The 18,762-nt window shown below is 37.2% G+C and overlaps 1 protein-coding gene across 4 annotated transcripts in view; it reads right to left on the minus strand.

Annotated features, from left to right (window-relative positions):
* Nucleotides 1–756: 756 nt before the first annotated feature.
* The window catches only part of LOC131149593 (pentatricopeptide repeat-containing protein At5g65560-like), a 29,726-nt gene continuing 11,720 nt past the window's right edge, over nucleotides 757–18,762 (minus strand). For 2 of the 4 annotated variants that reach the window (XM_058100175.1, XM_058100178.1), the window contains 2 exons: nucleotides 1,381–1,447; nucleotides 757–1,174 (listed from right to left, as the gene is read on the minus strand). The gene's annotated coding sequence lies outside the window, so the exon portion shown is untranslated. Of the gene's footprint in view, nucleotides 1,448–18,762 lie in introns of all 4 variants that reach the window. The other 2 variants (XM_058100176.1, XM_058100177.1) reach the window with 2 other exon arrangements.

Raw genomic sequence — 18,762 nt, forward strand, 5'->3', positions numbered from 1 at the left:
CAAAAACTAGAATGCCATTCAAGAGGGCTTGTGTGTGGCCTTCCTGGGGAGAGCTTGTGTGTTAAAATTGAATGTCATATCCAAGAAAGAACCAATTGCCACAGAAACCATAGCCTACCAATAGAAGCACCACAATGAAGAAACTGCCATAATTTGACATGAACCATTCACTGCATATTCAGCAATACCACTATCTGTTACGTTCAGCCGTTCTATTTGAAATGTTTCTGTCCATGTTTGTCCAAAGGAAAGAGACAAAACGAAGAAGGAACAAAACCAACTGCTTCGTCAAAGGGTGACAATTTACATTTTAGATCATTGGGGCAATGAAGAACATATGATACAGTCTCAATCAGACAATCATGTTGGTACAGAAAAATGGGCATTTGCTAACAATGTGATGCAGTTTCCAAGTCATCAAAGCAACAGCCAGCGGTCTTTACCCAACAGCAACTGAAGCCACTAGACCAGAACCAACAACAAAAAGCGCAAGCTAAAAACTATAAAAGTAAATTCAAGTCCTCCCCAAAAACATCTGCTACACAAGTTCAGACCAATTATTCATCATATTACTCCCATTTTCTTCAAGTATTAATCTCCAGGGACCCTTACAAGTCTTTCAATGGCGATTCTCGAGACTGCTTCAGAATGCAATCCAATAGCATTGCTTCTCAAATTCAACGGTTGAAAACAAATTAAAGAAATTCCACACTACCTGATGGATAAATCATCTCGAGTGATGGGGAAGAGGTAGAATTTCAATATAATGTTAAAGGTTAATTTTATATACATATTACAAGGGGAAAAAAAAGAGTAATACATTAAAAATATACACATGGGACAAAATGGGAACTATTGCCCCTACTGGACCGCCTTAGGACTGGCACCATTATCTTCCAAATAATATCAACACATGTAAGATTGGTGCTTATTCAATACTTCCAAAATAATTGGAATGTTGAATTGAAATCAACTATTTATAAGATCAGAACTCATTCAATCAGATGACCATGATAAGACACCTCAAAATTGGTTTATTTATAAATATGCCCCCATCACTTACAGAAAATTTAAGGAGGCAGCTGCAGGAACTCGATGCAACTATACATAGTTACTACAGTATTCCAAGCCCCATATTTCCAATCACTTGGCTCTCCCTGGAAACTGGAAGTTTCTGTTAAGTTACAAAATAACAGTTATGTAATCATAAATCAAATTGAAAAAAAAAAAAAAAAAATCAACAATGAAATTATGAATTGAAAAGAATGTGTACAGTAACTATTTTTATTGATGAATATTTAATTAAATGAATGAACATTTAATAACATAAAATACAAAAAAAAAAAAAAAAAATCTGCTTTAGCATCGTATGAAGTGTACCTTCAAACCTTGTCATGCTCAGGATCTGAAAGCCATGCATCGGCACTGCAAGGTGGTATACCTGGTACTACAGAAACAGCAGAAAGAAGAAAGTTCCATCATTTACACTTCACTAGCCAGGATAAGAAAATCATAGGCAAATGAATCAGTGTTACATGAACAGAAAAGGCATCATCACCTGATTGAGCCACTTAAAACTAATAGATGCACATGGAAGAGCAGAAAAGTATTAACTGTAAGATATTTTTCTATAGCAAACATGGAATTTGATTGGCGACAACAGTTCAAGATAGATGGATTTTATTTTGTTTTTGTTTTTTCACTTTCTTCCCATGGGCTGTGCAGCAATTTCAATGGCTTGGGGGGGAAGACACCAGAGACAAGGTTATTCCCAGAACATTATATTGAAGAGCAAGGTTCTGAAACAAATGTACTATACTTGGCTATCCTATTTGAACACACATTGTTAATGTGAAATTGTGACCAATAACTTAAAACCATCACTGAAATTGTTTCAAAGTTGAAACGTAATAAAAATGAAGACAACTTAAAAAAATAAATAAATAAATAAATTTCTGGGAAATAATAAACATTAGAACAATTTCATGCGTTTGGCAAAGGAATATGTTCCATAAAATGATTTAAAAGAAGAATGTCTGCAGTCACAAAACTACATACATTAAGTCTACGCTGCTTTGTTTGTTTTTACATTTTCAAAAATTCACACGCACATTCTGAAATCTAACTCAGATATGTTCACCATTAACATTCCCTGGAGCTATGGCCTTGAGCAAGGGAGCTATGGCCTTGAGCAAGGGCCACCAACTAAGAAATTACTCACACAATTTCATTGAAGCCATTTGCCACTATCAGATGATGCATGCAACATTTTTGCAATCCTTATTATTCAGGCGTGCCTCTTCTAAAAAAGTAATTGTTGGTTTCAAATCAGCAATCAGCATAGCACGTCCTTTCTGCGAAGTAACTTATGTTCCAATGTAACTTGCATGGATCAATCAGATGTTCCACTTTGAATTTTATAAAGGGTTTTATTCTGATACAAGAGGCCTTCGTATTTCTATCATTATTTTGATTTGGAAATATCTGTTTTTCCAAAAGAAAAGGAAACATTTTCATATTCTTTAAAGAAAACATCCAGAAAGTTCAACTAACTATTCCTAGTATAAAATTATAATATTTTCTTTTAGAAAAAATACACACACACAAAACCCTACACCTATCTTTCTAAAATTCTAAATTCTTAATCAAGTTCTATGCTGTCCATGAAATATTCTACAACAGAGTTTCCTAAAATAATTTTAAAAATTCTAAATATAGAGCTTTCTTCCAAATCCTCCATGCACTCTTAAGAGATGCACACACACAACACTGCACACCTCTCTCAAAGATGAATGCATGCATACAGGTCTTCTCACCTTGTTTCTTTCTCCTATCATCAAAGCTCTCTCACTACTGAGACAGGCCCATATTCTTCTCCTGCTCTCTTTAAATGATAATTTATTTAATTTCTTTAAGCTACAGTAGAAACATACAAGAGTACTTTCCACGTACACCCACACACACACACACATTCATAAGTCTGTATACATGGAACAGCCATATACTCCTCAAGGAAAAAGGGTAATGCAGTCTCTTGAATTCTATAATGCAAGTAAACGAGAAACATTTCCCACAAGATGCTTTCTTCAAATCGCACAAAACTCAGTTCACTGTGAGTTTCTAGGAGATGCTATTTCATGGTGTCATGGATGAAAAAAACTCACTTCACTATGATCACTAGATTTTCCCTTTAGGTCTAGTTTCAGAGCATTGCCCTATCAGGGAACACGCGAAATTATATAATAGTCCCTTTTATGTACATCCTGCTTTTCCTTCTGTTCATAAATGTCATATTTATTTACTTCCTGTTATCACAACTTGGTTTTCAAGGCTGTAGTACTGAATTTTTATTTCTCATATTTTTCAATAAATTTATACAACTTATATTGTTTTACTTATTGCCCAATGCTCCTAGCTTCCATTTTTTCTTGGCCATTCATGCAGAAGGTATCTGTCCATAACAAGTTTGACAAGCCCATTCTCAGAGTGGCTGACAGTTATATACTCCTTTGTGGGGTCCGCTACGGCTGCCAACAAAGAAAATCAAAACTTAGTAAACCATAGCTGCTTGCTTCTTATGGGAATGGGGCTTGCCCCCAATGGGCTTTCTCCTAATACAAATTCTCCAATTCTACCGCATACCCATAATAAGGTAAACATATTTTTATCTGATACTTTGATAGTTTCATATGCCTATGTGCACATGCAAATTTATGCTGCATAAGTGTCTAATTTTCAGTACATGGCTACAACATTTACTTCCTAAACTGTATATTTCTCCAGTTAGTAGATACTTATACTCCGCTTGTGTAGGCACTAAATGCCCTAAATATCTCTATGCAAGCTGTTCCCAAGCCCGGATAAAGGATGGTTGCGTTAGATAGCTGATAGCCAACATAAAACTCATCAGATCTATATGATATGAAACCTTACCAAAAGTCAACTAAGGCGGCCCGTACGAGTTATGCGGCGCACTTATACCACCTGAGTCTAATGGAAAATGAACAGAAGTGGGCTAGGCCACACCATTCTAGATGGAAGGGTCACAAGAAACTAGGGTAAGATTAGCAACTTGGAACATAAGGACATTTACAGGAGAGGCTTGGAGTTGATTGATACGATGATTAGAAGAAAAATTAACATAATATGCTCCCAAGAGACTAAATGGGTAGGGGAGAAAGCTATAGAAATCATAAAATTAGGATTTAAACGTTGGCACGCTTGAAAAGCAAAACACAAAAATGGGGTGGGAATCATTATAGACAAAGACCTAAAAATAATGTGATAGATGTTTTAAAAAAAAGGGATAGGATCATAAAAATCAAGATAATTATAAGCCCAAAGAAAATAAATGTCATTAGTGTATATGCTCCCCAACTAGGATTAACAAAAAACTTAAAAAAGATAATTTTTTGGAAGGTTATGGATAGTATGATAAAAAAGATACTTGGGTTTGAAAAAACATTCATAGGAGCTAATTTGAATGGACACATGGGAAAGTATAATAAGGTTATGAGAGGATACATGGAGACTATGGATGTGGAGATAAAAATGAGCCCACAGATATGATTTTAAATTTTTTCATGTCCAACAATCTTGTTATAATGAATACATAACTTTTGGGAGGTTATGGATAGTATTATAAAAGGGATATTGTGGTTTGAAAAAACATTCATAGGAGCTAATTTAAATGGACATTGGAAAGTATAATAAAGGTTATGAGAGGATAAAGTATATGTGAACATTTTGTGGAATAGGATGGCTAACTCTATTTAAAAGGTAGCAAAAAAGATTTTATTTAAGGTAGTCTCAAACAACAAAGAAAGTTTGTAGTAGGATCAAGATGTCCAAAAACAGTAAAGACAACAAGAATTTGGTATAAAACATGGCAAAAGTGTAGAAATATAGAAAACTTTATACAGAGGCAAATAAGGTCATTAGTGAAGCTAAACATAGAGCTTATGATAATTTATATGCTACGCTAGATACAAATGAAAGGGAAAGGGACATATATAAACTGGGTAAAGCTAAAAAAGAAAGTGCAAAGATTTAAGGAATGTAAAATGTATAAAAGATGAAAACGATAATGTGTTGATAGAAGAAGACGACATAAAAGAGAGGCTGCAAAGATACTTTAATAAATTGTTTAATGAAAACCAAATTGAAAGCTTAAACCTAGAAAAGACAAATGAGGGAAAAAAAAAACTAAAAAAATGAGATGTATCTGCAAAACTAGTCACTGAAGTTAAGATGGCTTTAAAAATGATAAAAATAAAAATTAAAAATTAAAAAAAAGGGAAATCTATAGGACCAGATAACATCCCAATTGAAGTTTAGAAATGTCTATGGGATAAAGAAGTATATGGATAAATAATTTATTCAACACTATTATAAAAACCAAATAAATGTCACGTTAATACCTATTTATTAAAAAAAAGGGTAATATTCAAAATTGTAATAACAATAGTTGAACTAAACTTTGGAGCTGGACAATGAAATTGTGGGAAATAGTAATTGAACAAAAAATAAGAATAAAAACGAAGGTCTCAGAGAATCAATTTGGTTTTATGCTTAGGAAATCGACAACAAAAGCTATTTACCTACTACAAAGATCAATGAAAAAGTTCAAAGAAAAGAAGAGGGACTTGCAAATGGTTTTCCTTGGCTTAGAGAAAACATATGATAAAGTACCTAGGGAAGTGCTATGGTGGGTTCTAGAAAAGAAAGGAGTATGCAGCAGATATGCTGATGTCATTAAAGATATGTATGATAGAGTAACGACTGACATTAATATTGTAGGAGGATAGTCTAGAAGATTTCCAATCACAATAAGTGTACATCAAGGTTCAACTTTGAGCCCCTATCTATTTGCTTTAGTGATTGATGAACGAGGAATATCCAAAACAAGATCCCATGGTGTATGCTTTAAGAAAATGATACTATTTAATTTATGAAAGTAAGAATGGGGTATAATCAAAGTTAGAACTTTAGAGTCAAGAGGTTTTAGGATAATTAGAAATAAGACATAATATATGGAATGTAATTTGAGCCATGTAAGGAGGAATGTTGAAGACAATATTAAACTTGATAATCAAGAAATCAACAGCACAAATAGATTTCAATATCGTGGATATATTATGCAAGCAGAGGGAGAAAGTGAAGAGGATGTAGTACATGGAGTTAAAGGAAAGTTCTATATGACGGCTGTAAGACCAGCCATTGCTGTCTAGATTAGAATGCTAGGCAAGTAAGAAACAACACATTCAAAAAATAGAAGCGGCTGAAATGCACATGCAAAAGTGGTTGAGTGGTCTAATATTAAAAGATAAATTAAGTAATGAACATATTCACAATAAGTTTGGCATAGCACTAGTAGAAGATAACACAAGGAAGGGGTGGCTTAGGCCAAGCAATGCACCAATGAGGAGCAAGCTAGTCATTGTAAATGGTGCTAGAAGAGGAAGGATAAACCTAAAATAACTTGGAATGAGGTATTGAGGAAGAATTTAATAGCTTTTAAGTTAGTCGAAGAAAATTCCCTCGATTGGATGAATTGGCGGAAAAGGATTCATATAGCCAATCCAACATAGGGAAGGCTAATTATTGTTGTTGTTGTAGTATAATGAATGCTAGAAAAATAAACTCAACATATGGGACCTCCCAAAATAATTTCCAAGGCTTGGAGTTTCATGATCTCCATTGGATCACTATCGTCATATGACCATCTTTTTGTTCAATGAACTCTTAAAAAGATGCCTTGGCTAGATATGGTTGTGGCTTACAAGCACATGCATTAAATACTTTCTCACCTAATTTTTGAGCAATAGGAAGATATAGTAATTATACTAACATGTCATTTGTCTCCTCTGAGACAAGAATCATGATTTTTGCCATGGTAGAAAACACATGCTCTGAATGATATTCTCTAATGGCACATGAAAATAGTGGAACATATCAAGGATCAATGCATAACCTTCAAGGATAAGAACAACAAGAGAAGACTTAACCTAGGCCATATCTGCAGGGGTGTAGATCTACTTAACGTATTAGCCACTCGACCATAATGAAACTATTCAAAATTTGACATGATCAAAATGAACACTTCTTTCATTTTAGCACCAAGATAAAGAATATATCTAGAATTGTGATTCTCAATACTTCACTAAGGCAGCAGCAACAACAACCTTAACATTAGGATCCAAGTGCCTTAGAAGGTCAACATTGACTAATGCCTGAATTAAAGGAGAGTACATCCTTTAGTGATTTGTGAGAACTGCTCTATTTGTGTTTTTTTTTTTTAAAATAGTAAATAAATAAATAAAACAACTTGACCTAACAAGAGAAAAAGATCATCAATTGAAGATGAAGGAAACTGGAGGCAATTCCCAACGTTCATGAGCTGCTCTCAAAGTTCTCTTATCTAGCAGCAGCTGGGGGTTATGGCAATAACATTTTTTCTTTTTTTGCCCCGACCTAAATCAAGACATGAAGGAGTGGAAGTTGAGCTGGTCTTGGTTAGGTGTGTATAAAAACATGGATCAGGCTTACAATTGGGCTTGAGCAAAAGAAACAGAACTGACCTAGAACTAAAGTGGAAGATTGCGTCCAGGTTATAGATGCTGGGTGCTGGACCAGGCTATCTAGGATGTTATCCAGGTTGGATAAGATAAAGAAAAGCAGATCAGGTAAGAGTAGGTTAGGGACTGTTGAGCTCTCTAGAACTTACATTATTGTGAAAGAATTCCATGCTTTACATTATTATGTATATTAAAAAAACTTAAATTATTATGGCCACCATGATGTCCTAGAACTTACATTATTATGTCTATTAACCATTTCTAAAGTTTCATGAAATAATTCCATGCTTTACTACTAATTTCCATAGTCTTTCAAAAGGACCTCCATAGCGACTCCCTCGGTTGAGCATGTGACTTTGGAAAGGGTGCAAAAGGAGATGCCTAGAAAGACTCATTCTCTGACAAGGAAGAAAAGTGGGGCAGCAGTTCAGCTGAGAAAAAAAGTAACGGCTATGGAAAAATGACCATGGGATTATTATTGATTGGACAAAAACAGGAAGATGAAAAAAGTTGAGGAGACCCAATGCCCTCTCATCTCTAATGAATAGTGACGATCAATCCATCACCGCAGTTGTGAGGGAAGGGGGTATGTGGCAAGCAAAGCTTGCACCAGGTTGGTGATGGCAAAAAGAAGTTGATTGCTTTCTCTAGAATGCTTCAAGTGGGCTGACAAGTTTCGATGGAAGCTGACATGTGGGGGATTACAACTCAGTGGCAATGGATGAGGCAATGGTGAATGGTGGATAAGCAGCAGCTAGGCTTTGATACCAATTGATGCAGGAATTTATCTCCTCACATGAGGGATAAACCCTAATTTTTTTTTAGCAAAAGAAATTCATTAGATAGAAAAAGGATGTGCAATCAGGAGAAGAGACACCTCCTTAACAAAGTCTGGGAAACCCCAAGGAAAACAAAAAAAGAAAACCAAAAGAGGTAGAAAACATCCCAAGAAATCAACACATCCTAAGAAGTCAACAGAGCAAGCCAATCCCACTTTTAATATCTGAGAAGCATATCCCCTTAAAGAGATAAACCCTAATAACTCACATTCAATCTATAATGTTCCACATCTCAATAAAATTTCTTACAATCATATATTTCAGGCCTAATACGCTTGGGAGTCGAGAATATAAAACAAGGAAACCTAAATACTACTAGGATAATTCTTTCCTAATAAATAAACCCTAGCATCTACTGGATTTTTATTTAATAAAATACCATTATAAAAATGCTTTTAATGTTAATAGCTGCCCATTTGATTGCTTCTAAGCCAGGCCATTACAAATTATTGAAAATAGGAAAAATCCTTGAAAAAAATAAAATTGTAAGGTTGTCCCAAAATTCCAAACATGATGAATTTGAGACATAGACCTTGGAGCTCAGAAAACAATTCTAACAAGTGCCCGTCACCAGAACATAAAGAAAAGGAGACACTTGGCAAGAAAAAAGAAAATAAAAAGAGACAACCAGTAACAAAACATCCAAAGATTTGTATTAGAGAAAGCAAGAAAGAGTACAAAAACGAACAGGACAAAAAAAAAAATAGAAGAACAAGATATCCGCCTGTAACAAAAGGAAAAAAGCAAGAGAAGAAAGAAAATAATTACAAGACAACTCCAATAAAGTAAGCCAATCAATCCCTCTATAAGTCTTTCAGAAATCTGTGTCGGAAGAAGCCATTTGCAAAGTGCCAAAGCAACGGAAGAAACACTACCATGTGCTCCAAAGGAAGTCAATAGAACTGGCTAAACCATTAAAAATTCTAGCATCTATGCAACCACAAATACACCAAATGATAGCCAGCACAGTGCACCGCCACAAAGCTTTCCTCCCTTTCCCCTTAGCAAGCCCCCTCAACATAAAAGTGCATAAATCCCCCAAAGAAGAAGCGCTTGCCCAATTTTCGCCAAAAATAGCAAACAAATTATTTTAAAGAACCTAATTGACGGGACAATGTAAAATAAACATGAGCAATATTCCCCACTCATAAAGCCAAGGGTACAAACATAGGGAGACAGGGCCACCCTAGGTCTCAATTCTGAAGCAAGTCATCACTATTGATTTTTCTCAAGAATCACAATCCAAGCAAAAGCCTTAATCTTTGAGGGAACTTTAGCTTTCCAAATTAAAGAATAAAGGGCAAAAGGACTAAAAAAATAGGATCATGAATCAAATGAGAAAATAAATTGATATGAACCAACAAGTTCCGATTGCACAGGATGATCTGCACATGCCAAGCGGACCCATCACAAGAGCTAGGGCCAAGAAGGCCAAGGAGGCTACGCAAGGACTAATTGAGAACTTGCTTGAGCAAGAGTCAATGAGGGTCATGGACACTAAAGAAAAGGACTTTCTTGAAGAGCCTAAAATGGTAAATTGTCTAAAGACGTGTGAAACTGGAACCTTAAGCCAATAGGGGTTGTTTGGTGAATTTTTATTGTTTTAATTGAAGTATGGACTAAATAGTGGGCCAATTGTGTCAATTAAGCATGGCAGGTGACTTGCACATGTTTCATTAAATAACACGGCATGCTTAAGGTTATGTGGGGCTATTTTATTGGCCAGATTGATGTCATAGCCTATTTTTATTGGCCGGGCTGATGTCATAGGTTTCTTTTATTTTCTATAAGTAGTCAACTCTCTGTTGTATTGAAAAAGGGATATTTTTGGTTGAATACAATTCTAAGTGAGGTTTATTTCTCTTCAAGTTTTTCATTGAACTTTCACCAAACTTATCAAAGGTGCTACCTTTGTGGCGTTCATCCATTAATTTGATATTCTTGGTTTGTGCTTCACGTCAAGCAATAGGTCAAGGATCCACTACCATGTCGAATCTTATTTTGGGTTTGGGGTTTTGATAAATCTGATTTGGGGTCTGTGGATGTTCATTCTTGGGGTTCCATATCATAAATATTTGCAACAATATTTCCCAAAAGAATCTAAGCTCCACACTCTTTCATCAATCCCCAATTGTACACGAAAGTAAAATCAAGCACATTAATCAAACGGGCAAGCTCATTAGTCTCTCCAATGCTAAGGTTCCTCACATAATGAAATTAACAAGGATCGCCACCCTCTCACAAAAGGAAGAAAGCAAAAAATAAGAGTTTCATGTAGGGCATATAACTCAAAGAAACAAGGGCACACAAGCAAAAGGCACCTCCTTATATTGTCCCAAAAACAGATTTTCTCCCCTTTACCCACTTTATACCAACTAGTACGAAAGAAAGTATAATAAATCTAAAACACAAATTTCCAACTGACTTAAAGTAATGTTAACTACAAAGTTACCATTAGAAGCACAAATTTACTAAAATTACCTAATGCCAAAGAGAAATAGGTTCTAAAGGAAAATGCCATAACCACTTAAAACCGAGGAAATATTTTAAGGCATAAAATTACTTAGATCCATTCCTTCCTTCTTTTTAGATCCACACACAAGTTATAGTCGCCCACCCGACAAGATGGTCTCTATATCACTCACCTACTTTCGACCACAAAAATCTCTCATTACCTTCTTTAATCTCCAAGCCACACACCATGGAATTCTAAAAAAGCGACAAATAATACATGGTAATAAAATACAAGCATGGGTGAGAGTAATACAACCCCTAAAGCTCCTTTCCACCCATTCAACCTCCTGGCAAGTGGCAACTCTTTCAAGGACCAGGTCCTAAAACGAATATGCAGCGTGACGGAACACCTAAATAGGTAATAGGCCAATTCAGAACACCAAAACCTAGTAGCATATTAAAGAAACTACCCACATCTTTAAGAAGAAAGAGAATGGAATCATTGCAAACTAAAGGTATGATATGGACATTCTCGTTTCCCACCTTAATTCCTTCCACCAAGCCTCTATCAACACCTCTACCAATCATCCTACCCAATGCCTTTGCCACAATGGTAAAAAGGAAAGGGGACAAAGGATTGCCCTATCTACAAACTCTAGAAGCTCATAACCAACACTTAGCATCCCCGTTCACTAAGACTAAAAAGATTATAGATGAGAGACATCCACAAATCCATTCCCCCATCTCACACCAAAACCTTTTATGTCCATAACTCTATCCAAGAAATCCCAACTAACCTGATCATAAGCTTTTTCAAAATCCAATTTCAAAACAAGACCTTGCTTTTTTTCTTCTAACCACATCCTCAACCTTCTCCGTTTTCTAACAATGCTACATAGAAATCTCTGTCACCAATGAAAGCAATATGATCATAAGAAATGGTATCCAACAAGACTATTGCCAATCTCTTGGATAGAACTTCAGTCAAAATCTTATAAACACTTGTAACCAAATTAATTGGTCTAAAATCCTTGACTCTAGTAGCACAGTCCTTTTTTTATTCTTGATAGAAAATAAATTCATTAGGAGGGAAAAAAAAATCCAAAAAAAAAACCAAAAAAAAAAAAACAAAAACAAAAAAAAAAACAAAACAAAACAAATAAAAAAAAAACAATTACATGAGAGCCCCTTTCCAATCCTGCTAAATATCTAACAAAATTCCTTAAAAAATAACAAAGGCCGAAAAAATAACTTGATCCCAAATAACAAGGGATTTGTCTTATCATCCAAAATATTTGCATTCCTTTCAATCCATATGGTCCAAAGCATAGAAAAAGGCACACATCTCCAAAGGACTATCTGATGCAGAGGCAGCAACAGCATCAAGGTTCTGCAGATGGAGAAATTAGTAAGAGAGGAAGGAAGGGATAGGGAGGAGAGAGGAGATACTAGGGGGCAAACTCACGCTCAGTTCAATTCAAATTCATCAACAACTGCCTAAAACATGGCTTTCTCACACTATTTATAAGAAAGCCTCTTTACATGAAATTACACATAAACCCCTAAAACTGCATCACATTACAAACATACCCCTACTTTACACAAATATTACAAACACATAATCCTATACTAATAATACTAAACACGCATAATACACTACTAACTAAACCCAACAATTCCTTACCCCTACTCTTCTTAATTATTCTCCAGTGAGGATCTTCCAAAGGTCTTACTTCTTCCTACATCAACTCTCCCCCAGTTAGAAAACATTCAGCCTCGAATTTTGAAATGTTGGAGGATCAAAAGGGAGAAGAAAACTTGAACTTTTTGAAAGCTAGCGCTTGAATGAGACACGAAACCATGTTCCATTAGCAGCACCATAGACTTGACTAGAAAATTTGCATCAATTAGCTCATCAAGGATGACAAACTGTAGATAGGAATGTTTGAAAGACTTTGAATGTCTTCAAACACATTCATTGTGTTACTTGTAGTATCTTTAAGTTGAATAACTTTGACATGATCAATAAACTCAGATTCTTTGTCTTGGTTGGTAGAACAGGCTTCAAAATGATTTTCTTTCCATTATAGTGGAAGAAATGTGTTCTTATGTCCTTGAGTCACACCCAAATCATCTAACCAAGGAGTACATGACCAATCTTCATAGGTATAATATCACACCAAACATTATTAAAGTAGCACCCATTTAAATAGGAACCAAACATCTTTCATAAACACGTAAGGTAGTGTTATCAATCGAAGACATCTCAGAAGGCTCTGGATGAGGTTTTGGATGAAGTTGCATTCAAGTGACCCCATTTACGGAAACTACATTCGTTTGGCCTTTTCCATCAATGATGATTTTGTAAACCTTTTCTCCACATTTGAGACAGGTGTTGAAGAGCTTGAAATTGTGCCCAAGGTATGATAAATGGCATTCCTTCGTCCAATAATTTGTCACCATATTTTTGGACTTATATACACTGCAAGTATATATCACCAAAAGTTTTTAACACACTTGCCCACAATTCTCAATCTAACCATGCAAAATCATAAACTTGAGTCCCAATTTTCAAGAAATATCTTCAATTCACCTTAGATCTTGAGTGTCTCACTGAAATCAAACAAATTCACTCACAAAACTCTCAAATTTCTCAAATTGCAGCAATAAATCTGATTTTTTTATGCTGGCGGTAACAACTTCTAGGGTTTCATGCCAAATTATTGTGCTTGCCTGCAATATATTGTGTCCACAGCAATCCTTGCAGGCCAAAGTATCATGGAGAAGATCCAAAATCTCGTGGCTGAAGCAATTTTTCACTAGACTGGAAATTGCAGAAAACTGTGGAAGTTTCCAAGTCAGAGGTCGCCGGCATATGAGGTGCATGCACTGCTGGTGAGGCACCTCTGGCAATGAAAGTCCAGGCGAGGGTAGATCAGGGAGTGAGGATCGCAGTGATGGTTGTCGTGTGATGAGAAAGAACAGGAAGTTAAGAGTTTTGAAGGACTGATGACAGGGAAACATTTTACCAGCGTGTGGGAGTCTTAAGATGGTGGGATGGTGAAGAAACTTCAGGGTAGGTTTTCGGAGGGTTCTGTTTTTGTTGGTGTGGGTGGTGTTGTAAAATCTAGGAAAGAAATCAGGGTTTAGAAAAATGAGACATGACTGGAATTTTGGAATTTGTTAGAAACTGCAGCAGAACTGCTTTTTGGTTTTTTTTTTTTTTTTTTTTCAACTGAAATTTTGGAACAGAGAAAAATCAGAGAGAGAATGATGGGAGGGAAATAGAGAGAAGAAAACAAGAAGGAAGAATGAAGAAGAAGACGGAAAATTAGAGGAATTGCTGGACAGAGACTGCTGCAAGTAAAGGGGACAGCAACAGAATTCAGAAATCAGAGTTGGGAGAATTATGGGAGAGAATTAAGAGAAGAAGCAGAAGAGAAGAAGAAGAGAAACAGAGAAGAGGAAGAGGGCGGAATGCTGCTGGGCAGCAGGGGATTATGCACAAAACAGGAGATCTGAACATAGAAAAGAATGAAGAAGAAGAAGAAGAAGAAGAAGACAAGTTAAGAAGAAGAGAAGATGAGAAGAGTGAGGGAGAATGGGTGGATTGGAATGGAAGAATGGAGATTGTAGTTGGGCTCTGATACCAAATGATGCAGGGGCAGCATCAAGGTTCTGCAGCAATGGAGAAATTAGAAGAGAGGAAGGGGCAGGGAGGAGAGGGGAGATACTAGGGGGGAAAACTCACGTTCAATTCAAATTCATCAACAACTGCCTACAACATGGCTTTCACACACTATTTATAAGAAAGCCTCTTTACATGAAATTACATACAAACCCCTAAAACTACATAACATTACAAACATACCCCTACTTTATACAAATATTACAAACAATCCCCAAATACACATAATCCTATACTAATTAATATTAAACACACATAATAAACTACTAACTGAACCCAACAATTCCTTAATCCTGCTCTTCTTAATTATTCTCCAGCAAAGATCTTCCCAAGGTCTTGCTTCTTGTCCTACATCAGTATCCTTTCTTACTCTCCTCCTAAAATTTGTGTCGAACCAAAGCTGCTTAGCCACCTATCACTGAAGAAACAAGTGGCCGCTAGTTTCATTTGCCTCCAAACACATAATACAAATATCAAGACCCATAGCCTTGAAAGGCCTCCTCACTTGCAACAAATCATCAGCATCAAGCCATTTAAGAGCCACGATCCCCATAAAGACCTAATTTTGAGAGAAGCCTTGGCCTTCCAAATAAAATGGTTCAGGGGAAAATAAGAAGGCTTGGAATTTCCATCAAACGGGAGAGAAAGGATTTTCTGGAGAACAAGCCAGAAGAATCACCAAAACAAATCCTCAAATCACTCCACATTTGAGCATTCTAGCACTCTCAACAAAAAGGTTAAATCGTCAACCTCTCTCTCATTTGAGATTTCTAAAAATTAAATCCCCAAGAGAAAGAACCCCTGTCAAAAGAACAAAAAGCATTAATTGATGCATTATGCATGTAAAACATTATAAAAGACGAGGGACCAAAGACTCCAATGAAACCTCACCCACCTAGACATCCTACCAAAACCAAATAAGATTCCTATAGAGAATGAGAATGAATCAATTGTATATTCAATTGTATTTCTTTACATACTCGGGTTCCTATTTAACATGTACACATAGAATAAAATATGGAAAAACAGAAGAGGACACAACCTGCAGTTGAGATGTGTAGTTTAGCTTCGGTGGGGGGTCTCAATTTATAGCCTCTGGCTTGTGGCAAGATCTCATGGTAGGTGGTGGTGGCTTACCCACCAAGTAGGTGGTGGTGGCTCACCTACCATGGTAGGTGGCCGTCATTCACCAACCATGGCCGTCGTTCACACTGTTGACCATCATTCCACACTCCCCCCCAAGTTGGATCATAGATATTGATCATGTCCAACTTTGCAAATGAACTCTTCAAAGCTAGATCTCTGTAATCCCTTAGTGAAAATAACTGCTAATTGTTCTCTTGTAGGGATATAGGTCATGCAAATTGTCCCCTTCTCAATTTTCTCCTTTATAAAATGTTTGTCCACTTCTATATGTTTAGTCCTGTCGTGCTGAACAAGATTATGAGAAATACTAATGGCGGTTTTGTTGTCGCAATAGAGTTTGATGGGGAGCTTTACTGTGATGTGTAGTTCTTCCAAAAATTTTTGTAACCATAGCCCTTCACACATCCCTTGTGCAACAGCTCTGAATTCAGCCTCGGCATTGGTTCAAGCTACCATACTCTACTTCTTACTCCTCCATGTTACTAGATTTCCCCAAACATAGGAACAGTAGCTAGTAGTAGACCTTTTGTCTTCTGTAGATCCTGCCCAATCCGCATCTGTGTAGATCTCTACCTTCTTACTGTCACCTTTCCTGAAGAATAGTCCTCGCCCTAGATAGCCTTTCAGATATCTGAGAATCTTATATACTGCTTCTAGGTGACTCTCATTTGGTGAGTGCATGTGTTGACTAACCACACTTACAACGAAAGCAATGTCAGGTCTAGTGTGAGAGAGGTAGATCAATCTACCTACTAGTCTCTGATATCTCTCTCTATCCACAGGCTTTCCTACGTCTTCCGTTCTTTTTCCTGCCTCAATAGGACTATCGCTAGGTTTACAACCAAGCACGTCAGTCTCGATCAAAAGGTCAAGTACATACTTTCTCTGGGAGACACTAATTCCTTTAATCTGGCGACCTCCATTCCCACAAAATGTCGCATTTGACCCAGGTCTTTAACCTCAAACTCTGTGGCTAAGATCTTCTTCAATCTCTCCACCTCTTCTGTGTCATCTCCAGTGAGAATTATGTAATCGACGTGCACAATCAGGATGGTCCTTCTTCCCTCATTAGACTGTTTTGGGCTAGATCCAGTATGAGGCCCACGAGTTATAAAAGCCGATGCCTCGGGCCCAGACTTGTTTTGCTCCTTCAACATCATGTTCCCCATACTTTCCTCATGCTGAACCTCAGAGAAGACTTCTCGAATGGAGGGCAGCTGCCGGCAACCTAGAATCCTGCTCCTCACATCGTCAAGCTCTCCGTTCAGCCTTGCCAGAAACTCGAATCCTCTCTCGTTCTCCATCTTCTTCTTGAAATGTGCACCGCCACCCGTGCATTCCCATTCCTCTTCGCAGCTAAGATCGAGTTCTTGCCAAAGTTCAAGCATCTCAGTGTAGTATTCCGTGACTTCCCGATCCCTTTGCTTCGTCTGCCATAGTCGTGTCTTCAACTCGAAAATATGGGAACCATTTTCAGCATCAGAGTATGTCTCACGCACTGCATCCCACACGTCCTTTGCCGTCAGGAGAAATAGGTACGTTTTGCCAATGGCTGGCTTCATAGAGTTTATCAAGCATGATGTTATCTAGGAGTTCTCGGACCGCCATTTCTAGGATGCCACTGCATTGGTAGAAGGTGGTCGCCGAGTCTAGCCAGTAAGAAAGTCGAGTTTTCCCTTACCGTCGATAACGAGCTTGATTGACTATGTCCATTCTCTGTAATTCTTACCATTGAATTTTTCAACAGTAAGATGGAGTGGGGAATTCTCGAATACGCCAGCCGAGCCCATGGAGGAGGTTATCTCTGACTCTCCTTCCTGGGTTGCCAACTAGCTAGACTCATGGCTGTCTCCTTTTTGGGGCAGCCATGGATTGCTTAGGGTTTTAGAGTAACCCAAGCTCTGATACCATGTAGAGAATGAATCAATTGTATATTCAATTGTGTATTCTTTACATACTCAGGTCCCTATTTAACATGTACACAGAAAATAAAATATGAGAAAACAAAAGAGGACACAACTTGCAGTTGAGATGTGTAGTTTAGCTTCGGTGGGGGGTCTCAATTTATAGCCTCTGGCTTGTGGCAAGATCTCATGGTAGGTGGTGGTGGCTCATCCACCATGGTAGGTGGCAGTGGCTCACCTACCATGGTAGGTGGCCGTCATTCACCAACCATGGCCTTCGTTCACGTTGCTGGCCGTCATTCCACAATTCCCATTCTCAACATGAAAAAGGGTAAGATGATAAAAGAAGCGAGCAACCTAAGAAATAAACTTCCAAGGGCTAGTGTGAGAAACATTGCCACTTCCTCTAGTATCCCAACCATACCGATGTATTTCGTACTTGATTTTAATGACCATGTGCCATGAGGAATCAACCTCCAAGGGGAACCACCATAACCATTTTCCAACTAGCAACATCAAATTCCCTTGGCCCAAACCTTCTTCATGCTTAGGTGTTCTAACCTTCTCATAACTAAGAAGATGATCCTCCTCTCTTCCCCTATACCCCGACCACAAAATATCTCTCATAATCCTCTCCAAGGCAGCAGCCACCCCCAGTGGAATTCTAAAAAGAAAAAGAAAATAAATGGAAATATTAGAAAAGCAACCCCCTAAAAATAAGTACACCCTCTTCCAAACTTCCCCTCCCTGACTAGATCCCAAAAAGTAGAAAAATTAGGATTACCACCAAAACGGAGACCTAAATAAGTAAGAGGCCAATTTAGAGTAGGACCTCAAGTTCACCCCTTTTTCTGATGTTCAAACCTTCAACCCCACTCTTAGACATGTTGATATTTAATCCAGAAATGTTATCAACTAAGTAGGATTAAAAGCTTCCAAAATTTCACAACATTGTCCTTAAGAAAGAGAAAGGTATCATAAGGTGGGAAACCACAACCTCCTCTTTGCCAACCTTAAGGTTTTGAATCATATCAAGGCTTTGAGCATTTCTTAACATATGACTCTAACACATCAACAGCTAGAGTGAAAAGAAAAGGGGATAAGGGATCCCCTTGTCTCAATCCTTGTAAAGCCTTAAACCACCCCTCAGTTGA

This window comes from Malania oleifera, chromosome 2, assembly GCF_029873635.1.
Source record: "Malania oleifera isolate guangnan ecotype guangnan chromosome 2, ASM2987363v1, whole genome shotgun sequence".
Lineage (NCBI taxonomy): Eukaryota > Viridiplantae > Streptophyta > Magnoliopsida > Santalales > Ximeniaceae > Malania > Malania oleifera.